Here is a 15,048-nt window from a genome sequence, read left to right on the forward strand (position 1 = left end):
ATGGTAGAAGCATACCGGAAAATTACATATTTTGAACCCAAAAACCCATTTGAGTTTTTAAATTCAAAATACAGGCCTAGCTACTCCCCTTCACCCTGCCTGTCCATCTTTAAAGGGGTACTCCGGTGAAAAACTTTTTTTTTTTAATCAACTGGTGCCAGAAAGTTAAACAGATTTGTAAATGACTTATATTAAAAAATATTAATCCTTCCTGTACTTATTAGCTGCTGAATACTACAGCAAAAATTATTTTCTTTTTGAGACACAGAACTGTCTGCTGACATCACGAGCACAGTGCTCTCTGCTGACATATCTGTCCATTTTATGAACTGTCCAGAACAGCATATGTTTGCTATGGGGATTTCCTTTTACCCTGGACAGTTCCTAAAATGGAAAGAGATGTCAGCAGAGACCACTGTGCTCATGATGTCAGCAGAATTTCCACTGTAGTATTCAGCAGTTGTCAGCAGAATTTCCACTGTAGTATTCAGCAGAAAAAAGTTTTTCACCGGAGCACCCCTTTAACTCCTTGGGGACAGAGCCCATTATAACCCTAAGGACGGGAGCATTTTTTTTTGCAATTCTGACCACTGTCACTTTAAGCATTAATAACTCTGGGATGCCTTTACTTTTCATTCCGATTCTGAGATAGTTTTTTCGTGACATATTCTACTTTATGTTAGTGGTAATTTTTTGTCGATTCTTGCATCATTTCTTGGTGAAAAATTCCAAAATTTGATGAAAAAATTGAAAATGTAGCATTTTTCTAACTTTGAAGCTCTCTGCTTGTAAGGAAAACAGACATTCCAAATAAATTATATATTGATTTACAAATACAATATGTCTACTTTATGTTTGCATCATAAAGTTGATATGTTTTTACTTTTGGAAAAAATCAGAGGGCTTAAAAGTTCAGAAGCAATTTTTCAGGGGCCAGTTCAGTTTTGAAGTGGATTTGAAGGGCCTTCATATTAGAAATGCCCCATAAATTACACCATTATAAAAACTGCACCCCTCAAAGTATTCAAAATGACATTCAGTAAGTTTGTTAACCCTTTAGGTGTTTCACAGGAATACAATACAGGAATATGGGTGCACTACTGTGGTAGATGTAAACAATACATTGGCTATCCCTCAACACTGATGTTAAAATTGAGACATTCGCCAGTGTATCCTTATATGAAGGACACACCAGAGCCCGCACACCAAAGCCAAGGTTTCTCAAATTGGTGCGAGACCTAACGTTAATCCTACCTGTGCTTGATAAGCAGAACAGGGGCCAGTGGGCAATTACGGCAGCATTCGGTTGACTCACAACTTCCTCCCAGATACCCTCCAGCGTGACTGAGCACACATACAATGGGAGGAGGGAGGCAAGCTGCAAGCCCCACCTGAGTTGGCTAATATAGGTGCCTGGCCTCACAGGTGCTACCTTAATGTTGCCTTGTAGATATTCAAGGCGCATTAATTTTGGAGTTTACACACCTCCAAATATAAAATTTAAACAAACAACAAAAAACGTGGTCTCAAATGGCTGGAGGTGTTCAACCCCAAATGCGGTTGTGCATTTATACTGGGGGAGCAGATCCTGCCCTTGTAGTCCGTTGCTAAGGAATAGCAGCAAAGTGAAGGAGAAAATTCAAAATCTTCATTTTTTACACTCGCATGTTCTTGTAGACCCAGTTTTTGAAATTTTACAAGGGAGAATAGGAGAAAAAGCCCCCCAAAATGTGTAACCCAATTTCTCTCAAGTATGGAAATGCCTTATATCTGTATGTCAAGTGTTCGGCGGGCGCATTAGAGGGCTCAGAATGGAAGGAGCGACAATGGGATTTTGGAGAGTGAATTTTGCTGAAATGGTTTTTGGGGGCATGTCACATTTAGGAAGCCCCTATGGTGCCAGAACAGCAAAAAAACAAACACATGGCATACTATTTAGGAAACTACACCCCTCAAGGCACGTAACAAGGGGTCCGGTGAGCCTTAACACCACACAGGTGTTTGACGACTTATTTGTTAAATTCGGATGTGTAAATGAAAAAAAAAATTCACTAAAGTGCAGTTTTTTTTCCCAAATGTACCATTTCTACAAAGGGTAATGGGAGAAAAATCCCCCCAAAATGTGTAACACAATTTCTCCCGAGTACGGAGATACCCCATATGTGGCCCTAAACTGTTGCCTTGAAATAAGACAGGGCTCTGAAGTGCGCATTTGAGGCCTGAATAAGGAATTTTCAATAGGGGCGGACCCGGTTACAAGGACGGGGCTTGTCTCCACCAAAACCCTACAGCAGTGTTTCCCAAACAGGGTGCCTCCAGCTGTTGCAAGACTCACAGCCTGTCAGGACAGCCTATGGCTGTCCGGCAACACTGGGAGCTGTGGTTTTGCAACAGCTGGAGGCGCCGTTTAGGAAACACTGCCGTATGAGACGTTTTTCATTTTTATTGGGGGGGGGGGGGGCGAAGTGTAAGGGGGTGTATATGTAGTGTTTTATTTTTTATTATTTGTTAGTGTAGTGTTTTTAGGGTATATTCACACAGGCAGGGGTTCACAATAAGTTTCCTTGAAGGAAACCCACTGTAGATCCGCCTGTGTGAATGTACCCTGTACATTCACATGGGGGGGGCGCCCCAAACCTTCAGCGGTGGCAAAATGACAACTCCCAGAATGCACTGACAGACCATACATGGAGGGAGTTGTAGTTTTACAACAGCTGTAGGCACACTGGTGGGGAATCACTGAGTTAGAAAACAGACTCTAGCTCAGTGATTCCAACCCATGTGCCTCCAGCTGTTGCAAGACAACTCCCAGCATGTACGGTCTGTCAGTGCACTCGGAGTTGTAGTTTTGCAACAGCTGGAGGCACACGGGTTGGAATCACTGAGTTAGGAAACAGACTCTAGTTCAGTGTTTCCCAACCAGTGTGCCTACAGCTGTTGCAAAACTACAATTCCCAGCGTGGTCATACAGTCAGGGATGCTGGGCATGTAGTTCTGCAATATCTGGCCCTTCAGATGTTGCAGAACTACAACTCCCAGCATGCCTGGACAGTCTGGGCATGCTAGGAGTTGTAGTTATGCAACAACTGGGGAAGAACAGTTTGGAGACCGCTAAGTAGTGGCCTCCAAACTGTAGCCCTCCAGATGTTGCAAAACTACAACTCCAAGCATGCCCAGACTGTCCAGGCATGTTGGGAGTTGTAGTTCTGCAACATCTGAAGGGCCAGATATTGCAGAACTACATGCCCAGCATCCCTGACTGTCTGGGCATGCTGGGAGTTGTAGTTTTGCAACATCTGGAGGGCTACAGTTTGGAGACCACCATATCGTGGTCTCCAAACTGTGCCACTTCAGATGTTGCAAAACTACAACTCCCAGCATGCCCAGACAGTCAGTGAATGCTGAAATTTGTAGTTTTGCAACATCTGGAGGACCACAGTTTAGAGACCACTACACAGTGGTCTCCAAACTGTGACCCTCCAGATGCTGCAAAACTACAACTCCCAGCATGCCCAGACAGCCTTTGGCTGTGTGGGCATGCTGGGAGTTGTAGTTTTGCAGCTTATAGTGGGCACCATGGTTACACTACACAGGTGCAATCTCCTGCACTCATCAAGAGCAGCTGGGGAGTTTGAATTTTACACAGTTTGAAGTCTGAACTGTGCCGGAAGTATTTCACCTGCACTATAACCTGATGTATTTTCCAGTTGAATCAGGTTAGACTGCGGGTGAAGGGGTGATCATAAGTGGTCTATAATCATTAAAAAATTTTTAAAAGGTACATGAAAAAGATTTTAAGTATCACAGAGATAATCTGACTGGCGACAAAAGCATAGTAATCTCCGCAATCCAAATGGAAAATTAAATGCATGATTTAGAGCATCTTGCTAAGTGCAGTCCAAGATGGCTTTAAAAATATGGTCATCCCGCAAGATTTCTGTCGGTAAATGAAATGTACGCAGTTAATAAATTTGTGTGTACTAAATATGTCACTCCAAGGTACACCAAAACTTACACATCTGGAGGAAATGTGCGCAAAAAAAGACGCAAAAAAAAAAACAGCTTGCGCAAAACTTTGCGCAAAAAATTAAACACAATGTGTGTAAGCACTCCCTTCTCCAATTTCCCCAAATAGCAGGGGGGTGAAAGATATTGTAGGGAAAGAGTATAAAGAAAAAGGGGGGAGGTGTAGAATGCATTTGACTGATTTCACATTGGGGTGACCAAAACTAGGCAACCAGTACTACTCGCCAAGTTCGCACAAAAAAAGTCCCCTCCAGGAGCTCACAATTTATCAAAACCTGTGCAGAGGAAATGTTGCCCATAGCAACCAATCAGCTTGCTTATTTTATTTTTAACAAGGCCTCTGCAAAATGTATTTGAATCTGAAAATGAAAATTAATCTGATTGGTTGCTATTGGCAACTGGTCAACTTTTCCTTTGCACAGATTTTGATAAATCTCCCCAAAAATCTCTAAAGGATGAAAGATGATACTCTTCCTGTACATAGGTTTTGATAAATATCCCATGTGTCTAGAAGTTCAGCACTGAGGCCATTGAAATGATTGTGTTAGTTACATGAATCTGGTGTTAATAGTGAGAAATGTATAGAAAAACATGTAGTGTCCTACCTGTGCCGTCCATCAGATGAATGTTGCTGCATCCTAGGAGTTTGTTAAAAGGGAATAGAAAACAGAGCTATTTGTTTCCAAAAACAGCACCATACCTGTCCTCATGTTGTATGTAATATTACAAGTTTTCTCCATTCACTTTTGAAGAATTGAGCAGCGATATCACACACAACATTAGGACAGAGGTGGTGCAGTTTTCAGAAGAAATCAGCTCTGATTTTCTCATCCTGGATTACCCCTTTCAACTTCTCTTTGCTGAATGTTTTCTTTATCCTGTCCTAGGCATTTTGAAGGAATGCTAGGAACCAATCTTCTTGGTTTGTTGGTTGTATTCGGCTGCTCCTGGCCATCCTCCCTCTGATCCTTGAAATGTCTTGTCTTCTTTGTTGCCTGATTATAAGAAGGGCAAAGATATAGCTAATCCCTTGTGAGGTCACATGTGTGATGTCACCAACCTTGTCTCACAGTTCTATAAGCGAGGGAAGAAATGTAAAAAACACACACACATATAATAGATAGATAGATAGATACTTGTCTCTATTGCTATGGAAAAGGGTAATTTTTGAATATTTCTGCCATTTTCTTCTACATAGTAGTTCTATTCTGCATGCTTTAATATATATATATATATATATATATATATATATATATATATATATATATATTTATATAAAAACTCAATCGGGGAGATTTATCAAAACCTGTGCAGAGGAAAAGTTGCCCAGTTGCCCATAGCAACCAATCAGATCACTTATTTCATTTTGCAGAGGCCTTCCTAAAAATGAAAGAAGCGATCCGATTGGTTGCTATGGGCAACTCAGCAACTTTTCCTCTGGACAGGTTTTGATAAATCTCCCCCAATGTGTGTATGTGTGTACGTTCCGGCATCACGTCCAAACGGCTAAAGATATTAACATGAAACTTGGTACACATGTTACTTATATGTCAACAACAAACATAGGATAGGTGATTTAACCCTTACTCACCCCCATTTGCCAGGGGCGGGGTTTATGCTTAAAGTCCCATACAAGTCAATGGGAAATGTGTGTTCCCACATAACTTCAAGAGATATTTCAATACCTGGTACACATATTACTGGTCGGGATAGGAGGTCGGGATATGAGGACAGGAAAGGAGGATGGGATAGGAGGTCGGGATAGGAGGACGGGATAGGAGGACCAGGATAAGAGGTCGGGATAGGAGGTCGGGATAGGAGGTCGAGATAGGAGGACGGGATAGGAGGACGGGATATGAGGACGGGGTAGGAGGATGGGATATGAGAACGTGATAGGAGGAAGGGATAGGGGACGGGATAGGAGGTCGAGATAGATGGACTGGATAGGAGGTCAGGATAGGAAGTCGGGATAGGAGGTCGAGATAGGAGGACGGGATAGGAGGACAAGATAGGAGGACGAGATAGGAGGATGGGATAGGAGGTCGAGATAGGAGGTCGGGATAGGAGGTTGGGATATGAGGATGGGATATGGGGTTGGAATATGACAACAATATATGAGGAGGGGATATGAAATCAAAAGCTTCCTCCTTTGTTTATTTTCCTCTCCAACAAGGATTAGAAAGGAAAAACCGGGCAATGCCGGGTATTCAGCTAGTATATATATATAAAACTCAATGGGAGAGATTTAACAAAACTTGTGCAGAGCAAGAGTGGTGCAGTTGCCCTTGGCAACCAATCAGATTGCCTCTTTCATTTTACAGAGGCCTTTTAAAAAAAGGAAAGAAGCAAGCTGATTGGTTGCTATGGGCAACTGGGCAACTTTTCCTGTGGACAGGTTTTGATAAATCTCCCCCAATGTGTGTGTGTGTATGTATGTGTGTATGTTCCAGCATCACATCCAAACGGCAAAAGATATTAACATGAAACTTGGCACACATGTTACTTATATGTCAACAACAAAGATAGGATAGGTGATTTAACCCTTACTCAACCCCATTTGCCAGGGTCAGGGTTTTTGTTTAAAGTCCCATACAAGTCTATGGAAAATATATGTTACTGCATAACTTTTGAAATGGCTGGAGATATTTCGATAATACCCTTAACTACCCCATTTGTGAGGGTCAGGGTTTTTGTTTAACCCCCTCACGACAAGTGACGTACATGTACGGTGCTACGAAGTGTCACTTGGCGTGCGGCGACGTACATGTACGTCGCGGGGTTCCGGGAGCACCGCGTCACCGGTAGCGGTGATCGGGCCGGGATGACTGCTGTTATCCAACAGCAGGCATCCCGGCACATCGCCGAGGGGGTACTGAGACCCCCCCATGACCGCGATGGGCGCTAATCGCAGGTCAATTCAGACCTGAGATCTGCGCGATTCCGGGTCATACGGGTCACTGGTGACCCGGTGACCTGGAAAATAAGAGGGTTCGGGGGTGTCCGAGACACTTTTGATCCCCCTGAAGGGATAGGTGCCACCCCTCCTATCCCTGCTATTGGTCGGCCGAGCAACCGACCAATAGCAGACCGGGGGAGGGGGGGGGGTTAAAGTTCGGTTTCCCCGCTTTGCCCACCTATCGGTGTCCGGGCAAAATGGGGGAACCTTCCAGGGACCGGCGCCGAAGGTTCCTTATCTGGATCCCGGAGCGCGATCCTCCATGCGGGGATCCACCACGTGCGGCGGCAGCAGCAATTCATCCGGGTCCTGCCAGGTTAGTTGTTGCCTAGCAACATCTGGAGGACCACAGTTTACACAGGGGTTCAGGTTGTAGATCACTATGCAGTGGTCTCAAACTGTAGACCTCCAGATGTTGCAAAACTACAACTCTCAGCATGCCCAGACAGCAGTTTGCTGTCTGGGCATGCTGCGAGTTGTAGTTTTGCAACATCTGGAGGGCCACAGTTTAGAGACCACTGGGCAGTGATTTACAACCTGAACCCCTCTAAATCTTGCAAAACTACAACTCCCAGCATTCAGGAACAGCATAAGGCTGTCTTGGCATGCTGGGAGTTGTACTTGCGTGCCTCCAGCCGTTGCACAACTACATCTCCCAGCATGCCCTTCCGCAATCAGTACATTCTGGGAGTTGTAGTTTTACAACAGCTGGAGGCACACTGGTTGGAAAATACTGAGTTAGGTCATAGAACCTAATTCAAGGTTTTCCAACCAGTGTGCCTCCAGCTGTTGCAAAACTACAACTCCCCGCATGCATGGTCTATCAGTGCATGCTGGGAGTTGTAGTTTTGCCCCCCCCCCCCCTCCCATGTGAATGTACAGGCTACATTCACACTGGCGGCAGATTACAGTGAGTTCCCCGCTTCAAGTTTGAGCTGAGGCAAATTTTCTGCCACAGCTCAAACTCCTAGCGGGAGACTCGGTGTAATCTGCCTCCAGTGTGAATGTAGCCTGTACATTCACATGGGAGGGGGGTCAAAACTACAACTCCCAGCATGCACAGACAGATCATGCATGCTGGGAGTTGTAGTTTTGCAACAGCTGGAGGCACACTGGTTGGAAAATACTGAGTTAGGTCATAGAACCTAATTCAAGGTTTTTCAACCAGTGTGCCCCCAGCTGTTGCAAAACTACAACTCCCAGCATGCATGGTCTGTCAGTGTATGCTGGGAGTTGTAGTTTTGACCCCCCCTCCCATGTGAATGTACAGGCTACATTCACACTGGCGGCAGATTACAGTGAGTTCCCCGCTTCAAGTTTGAGCTGCAGCAAATTTTCTGCCGCAGCTCAAACTCCTAGCGGGAGACTCAGTGTAATCTGCCTCCAGTGTGAATGCAACCTAAAAACACTACACTACACTAACATAAAATAAAGAGTGAAACACTACATATACACACATACACTGCGCCCCCTACCACCCCCCTTCCCCAATGAAAATGAAAAACTTATTGTACAGCAGTGTTTCTAAGATGGAGCCTCCAGCTGTTGCAAAACGAAAACTTCCAGCATTTCTGGACAGCAATTGACTGTCCAAGCATGCTGGGAGTTTTACAACAGCTGGAGGCACCCTGTTTGGGAATCACTGGCATAAAATACCCCTATGTCCCTAATTCAGGCCTCAAATGCGCATGGCGCTCTCATTTTGAAGCCCTGTTGTATTTCAAGGCAACAGTATAGGGTCACATATGGGGTATCCCTGTACTCGGGAGAAACTGCCTAACAAATTTTGGGGGGCTTTTTCTCCTTTTAGTTGGGGTCTACACCAGCATGTTAGTGTAAAAAAATAAACATTTTTACACTAGCATGCTGGTGTTGCCCTATACTTTTCATTTTCACAAGAGGTAAAAGGGAAAAACGCCCCTCAAAGATTGTAACGCAATTTCTCCCGAGTACGGAGATACCCCATATGTGGGCGCAAAGTGCTCTGGGGCACACAACAAGGCCCAGAAGGGAGAGTGCGCCATGTACATTTGAGGTGATTTGCACAGGGGTGGCTGATTGTTACAGCGGTTCTGACAAAACACACCCACATGTGACCCCATTTTGGAAACTACACCCCTCACAGATTTTCCTTACAAGCAGAGAGCTTCAAAGTTAGAAAAATGCAAAATTAAAAATTTTTTCATCAAATTTGGGGATTTTTCACCAAGAAAGGATGCAAGTTACCACAAAAATTTACCACTATGCTAAAGTAGAATATGTCACGAAAATACAATCTCAGAATCAGAATGATAAGTAAAAGCATTCCAGAGTTATTAATGTTTAAAGTGACAGTGGTCAGATTTGCAAAAAAGGGCTTCGTCCCAGAGGTGAAAATGGGCTGCGTCCTTAAGGGGTTAAAGTCCCATGCAAATCATTGGGAAATGTATGTTCCCACATAACTTCCGTACAGGTGGAGATATTTCAATAATACCTGGTACACATATTACTTATATGTCAAATAAAAAGATATGATAGTTAAATTAACCCTTACATACACCCTTATATAAAAGATGGGTTTTTGTTTCAAGTCCCATGCAAGTATATGGAACTTCCAGTACCTTACTCCACAAGCTCCGTTCTGCATCTCCTGGTGAATGTGTCAATCTGGCTTGCAAGCCACACCGCATCTCACATAGACAAGCCCACATTTTAAGCCCCACTCCTTATATTATCTACTCTTATTGTGAATCGGTCTGGCTTGCAAATCACGCCCAGTCCCACAAAGCCACGTCCCCTACTATTTTCAGCTTACAATATCTTCACCACAAATCAGTCCCATCTGAGGACAGGATATGAGGATGGGACATAAGGAAGGGATATGAGGTCGGGATATGAGGGCAGGATATGAGGATGGGATATAAGGATGGTATATGAGGTCGGGATACAAAGACGGGATGTGGGGACAGGATATGAGGATGGGACATAAGGTCGGGATATGAGGATGGGATATGAGGTCAAGATAGGAGGTGGGAATATGAGGACAGGATATAAGGATGGGATATGAGGTTGAGATATGAGGACAGAATATGAGAATGGAATATGAGGACGGGATAGGAGGTCGAGATATGAGGACAGGATTTGAGGATGGGATATGAGGATGGCATGTAAGGTCGGGATATGAGGACAGGATATGAAGTCAGGATATGAGGACAGGATATGAGGTTGGGACATAAGGAGGGGATATGAGGATAGCATATGAGGACAGGATATGAGGATGGGACATAAGGATGGGATATGAGGTTGTGATATGAGGATGGGATATGAGGACAGGATATGAGGATGGGATGTGAGGACGGGATAGGAGGATGGGATATTAGGTCTGGATAGGAGGACAGCATATGAGGATGGCATACGAGGTCGAGATATGAGAATGGGATATGAGGACAGGATAGGAGGTCGGGATATGAGGACAGGATAAGAGGATGGGATATAAGGTCGGGATATGAAGTAGGGATATCAGGACAAGATGTGAGGATGGGATGTGAGGTCGGGATATGAGGACAGGATATTAGTTCGTGATAAGAGGATGGATATGAGGACAGGATATGAGGTCGGGATATGAGGAAGGGATATGAGGATTGGATTGGAGGTCGAGATAGGAGGTCGGGATAGGAGGTTGAGATAGGAGGATGGGATATGAGGACGGGATATGAGGACGGGATAGGAGGACGGGATAGAAGGACGGAATAGGAGGTCGGGATAGGAGGTCGAGATACGATGACGGGATAGGAGATTGGGATATGAGGACGTGATATGGGGTTGGGATATGACAACAATATATGAGGACGGGATATGAAGTCAAAAGCTTCTTCCTTTGTTTATTTTCCTCCCCAACAAGCATTAGGAAGGAAAAACCGGGCAATGCTGGGTATTCAGCTAGTATATATATAAAACTCAATGAGGGAGATTTATCAAAACTTGTGCAGAGCAAGAGTGGTGCAGTTGCCCATGGCAACCAATCAGATTGCTTCTTTCATTTTACAGAGGCCTTATTAAAAACAGAAAGAAGCAAGCTGATTGGGCAACTGAACAACTTTTCCTGTGGACAGGTTTTGATAAATCTCCCCCAATGTGTGTGTGTGTATGTATGTGTGTGTATGTTCCAGCATCACGTCCAAAAGGCAAAAGATATAAACATGAAACTTGGCACACACGTTACTTATATGTCAACAACAAAGATATGATAGGTGATTTAACCCTTACTCCCCATTACACCCCATTTGCCAGGGTCAGGGTTTTTGTTTAAAGTCCCATACAAGTCTATGGAAAATATATGTTACTGCATAACTTTCCAAAATGGCTTGAGATATTTCAATAATACTTGGTCACATGTTACTTATATGACCACTTAAACTATAGGATAATTAATTTAACCCTTAACTACCCCCATTTGTCAGGGTCGGGGTTTTTGTTTAAAGTCCCATGCAAATCATTGGGAAATGTATGTTCCGACATAAATTCCGTACAGCTGGAGATATTTCAATAATACCTGGTACACATATTACTTATATGTCAAATAAAAAGATATGATAGTTAAATTAACCTTATATAAAAGATGGGTTTTTGTTTCAAGTCCCATGCAAGTATATGGAACTTCCAGTACCTTACTCCACAAGCTCCGTTCTGCATCTCCTGGTGAATGTGTCAATCCGGCTTGTAAGCCACACCCCATCTCACATAGACAAGCCCACATTTTAAGCCCCACTCCTTATATTATCTACCCTTTTATGTGCATCGGTCTGGCTTGCAAATCATGCCCAGTCCCACAAAGCCATGTCCCCTTCTATTTTCAGCTTACAATATCTTCATCACAAATCAGTCCCATCTGAGGACAGGATATGAGGATGGGATATAAGGTCGGGATATGAGGATGGGATATGAGGTCAAGATAGGAGGTGGGAATATGAGGACAGGATATAAGGATGGGATATGAGGTTGAGATATGAGGACAGAATATGAGAATGAAATATGAGGACGGGATAGGAGGATGGGAGATAAGGACGGGATATGAGGATGGGATATGAGGACAGGATATGAGGTCGGGATATGAGGATGGGATATGAGGTACAGGATAAGAGGATGGGATATAAGGTCGGGATATGAGGTAGGGATATGAGGACAGGATGTGAGGTCGGGATATGAGGACAGGATATTAGGTCGTGATAAGAGGATGGATATGAGGACAGAATATGAGGTTGGGATACACTAATACTCTTCTCACTTTGCCAAGTTATCGGACAACCTGGCCGCAAAATTATGGATTATAGAAGGATAGCAGCATAAGGGAAAAATACACATTTTGAACCGAAAAACCCATTCAAAATACAGGCCTACGTCCTCCCCTTCAACCTGCCTGTCCATCTCCAAATATACCCTTTTTAATAATAATAATACACTCCTCCTTTACATTGAAAAAAAGCAAACAGTAAAGTTGCCACATGCAGCCATCCTTTCATCCATTTGTCCTTCTGCACCTATTTTCCCAAACCATGCACTCATACTGTTCTCATTTTGCCAAGTTATCGGACAACCTGGCCCCAAAATTATGGATTATAAAAGGATAGCAGCATAAGGGGAAAATACAGATTTTGAACCCAAAAACCCATTTGAGTTTTTAAGTTCAAAATACAGGCCTACCTCCTCCCCTTCAGCCTGCCTGTCCATCTCCAAAAATACCCTTTTTAATAATTATACGCTCCTCCTTTGCATTGAAAAAAAGCAAACAGTAAAGTTGTCAGATGCGGCCATCCTTTCATCCATTTGTCCTTCTGCACCTATATTCCCAAACCATGCACTCATACCGTTATCATGTCGCCAAGTTATTAGACTACCTGGCCCAAAAACTATGGATTATAAAAGGGTAGCAGCATAAGGAAAAATTACAGTATTTATCGGGGTATACCACGCACCGGCCTATAAAACGCACCCTCATTTTGCCAAAGATATTTGGGTAAAAATTTTTTTTTACCCCAATATCCTTCATTAAATGAGGGTGCGTGTGTGTGCATGTGTATACCCCGATACACTGTTTCTGACCCCACAGAAGCCCAAGGAAAGGCAGGGGGAGAGAGGCCGTTGCTGCCCGCTTCTCTCCCCCTGCCTTTCCTGGGGTCTAGAGCCCTGCTACCGCCGCTTCTCTCCCTCTGCTATCGGCGCCGCTGCCCCTTCTCTCCCCCTGGCTATCGGTGCCGCTGCCCCATTGCCGGCGCCGATAGCCAGAGGGAGAGAAGTGGCGCCGGCAATGGGGCAGCGGCACCGATAGCCAGGGGGAGAGAAGGGGCAGCGGCACCCATTGCCAGCGCCGCTGCCCCGTTGCCTCCCCCATCCCTGGTTGTATAATTACCTGTTGCCAGGGTCGGGTCCGCGCTGCTAAAGGCCTCCGGTGTGCGTCCCCTGCGTCATTGCTATGTGCTGTGAGACACAATGACGAGTGACGTCACTCATCATTGCGCCGCGCCATGCAGCGCACAGCAACGACGCAGGGTATGCACACCGGAGGCCTGAAGCAGCCCTGACCCGACCCAAGCAACAGGTAATTATACAACCGGGGATGGGGGAGGCAACGGGGCAGCGGCGCCGGCAATGGGTGCCGCTGCACCTTTTCTCCCCCTGTCTGTCGGCGCCGCTGCCCCATTGCCGGCGCCACTTCTCTCCCCCTGGCTATCGGTGCCGGCAATGGGGCAGCGGCACCGATAGCCAGGGGGAGAGAAGGGGCAGCGGCGCCGATAGCAGGGGTAGAGAAGCCTTCAGCGACGGCAGGTCTCTGCACCTGCAAAAGCCGCTGCAGTTCATTGATTTAAAGCGCCCGCTTTAAATCACTGAACTGCATCGGCTTATCGGCGTATAACACGTAGATAGACTTTAGGCTAAAAACTTTAGCCTAAAAAATGCGTGTTACACGCCGATAAATACGGTACACATTTTGAACCAAAAAACCCATTTGAGTTATTACGTTCAAAATACAGGCCTACCTCCTCCCCTACAGCCTGCCTGTCCATCTCCAAAAATAAATTTTTTAACAATTATACGCTCTTCTTTTACTTTGGTAAAACTAATAAACAGTTGAGTTGCCATATGCTGCTATCCTTTCATCGATCTGTGCTTCTACACCTATGTTCCGAAACCATCATACACTCATACTGTTTTCACTTTGCCAAGTTATTGGACAACCGGGCCCCAAAATTATGGATTATAAAAGGATAGCAGCATAAGGGAAAAATACACATTTTGAACCCAAAAACCCATTTGAGTTTTTAAGTTCAAAATACAGGCCTACCTCCTCCCCTTCAGCCTGCCTGTCCATCTCCCTTCTGCTTTGGGGCAATTTTCTCCAGATCCTTTAGTTAGAATACATCTTTAGTTTCGAAAAATATTTCCATCATCTTCGTTCTTTTTTTCATCGACACTCAGACCTCTTTTCTTAGACATTCTGCCGCTAGTCACGCGGGAAACCCGAGAACTGTAAAGATACTGATACCTTTTTTAATAATCATATACTCTTCTTTGCTTTGGAAAAACAAACAGTTAAGTTGCCATATGCAACTATCCTTTCATTGATTTGTGCTTCTACACCTATGTTCCCAAACCATGCACTCATACTGTTTTCACTTTGCCAAGTTATCGGATAACCTGGCCCAAAAATTATGGAATATAAAAGGATAGCAGCATAAGGGAAAAATACAGATTTTGAACCCAAAAACCCATTTGAGTTTTTAAGTTCAAAATACAGGCCTACCTCCTCCCCTACAGCCTGCCTGTCCATCTCCAAAAATACCCTTTTTAATAAGTATACGCTCCTCCTTTGCATTGAAAAAAAGCAAACAGTTAAGTTGCCAGATGTGGCCATCCTTTCATCCATTTGTCCTTCTGCACCTATTTTTCCAAACCATGCACTCATACTGTTATTATGTCGCCAAGATATTAGACTACCTGGCCCAAAAATAATGGATTATAAAAAGATAGCAGCATAAGGGAAAAATACAGATTTTGAACCCAAAAACCCATTTGAGTTTTTAAGTTCAAAA

General features: G+C 44.3%; 1 protein-coding gene across 11 annotated transcripts in view; it reads right to left on the reverse strand.

Annotated features, from left to right (window-relative positions):
• LOC130295447 (uncharacterized) overlaps positions 1-15,048 on the reverse strand; it is a 181,540-nt gene that overhangs the window by 104,835 nt on the left and 61,657 nt on the right. For 7 of the 11 annotated variants that reach the window (XM_056546217.1, XM_056546225.1, XM_056546222.1 and 4 more), the window contains one exon: positions 4,632-5,021. The exons of 1 other annotated variant lie outside the window; for it this stretch is intronic. The gene's annotated coding sequence lies outside the window, so the exon portion shown is untranslated. Of the gene's footprint in view, positions 1-4,631; positions 5,101-14,300; positions 14,495-15,048 lie in introns of all 11 variants that reach the window. 3 more of the 11 variants (XM_056546226.1, XM_056546223.1, XM_056546221.1) reach the window with 3 other exon arrangements.

This window comes from Hyla sarda, chromosome 11 (assembly GCF_029499605.1).
Source record: "Hyla sarda isolate aHylSar1 chromosome 11, aHylSar1.hap1, whole genome shotgun sequence".
In the NCBI taxonomy this organism is placed as follows: domain Eukaryota; kingdom Metazoa; phylum Chordata; class Amphibia; order Anura; family Hylidae; genus Hyla; species Hyla sarda.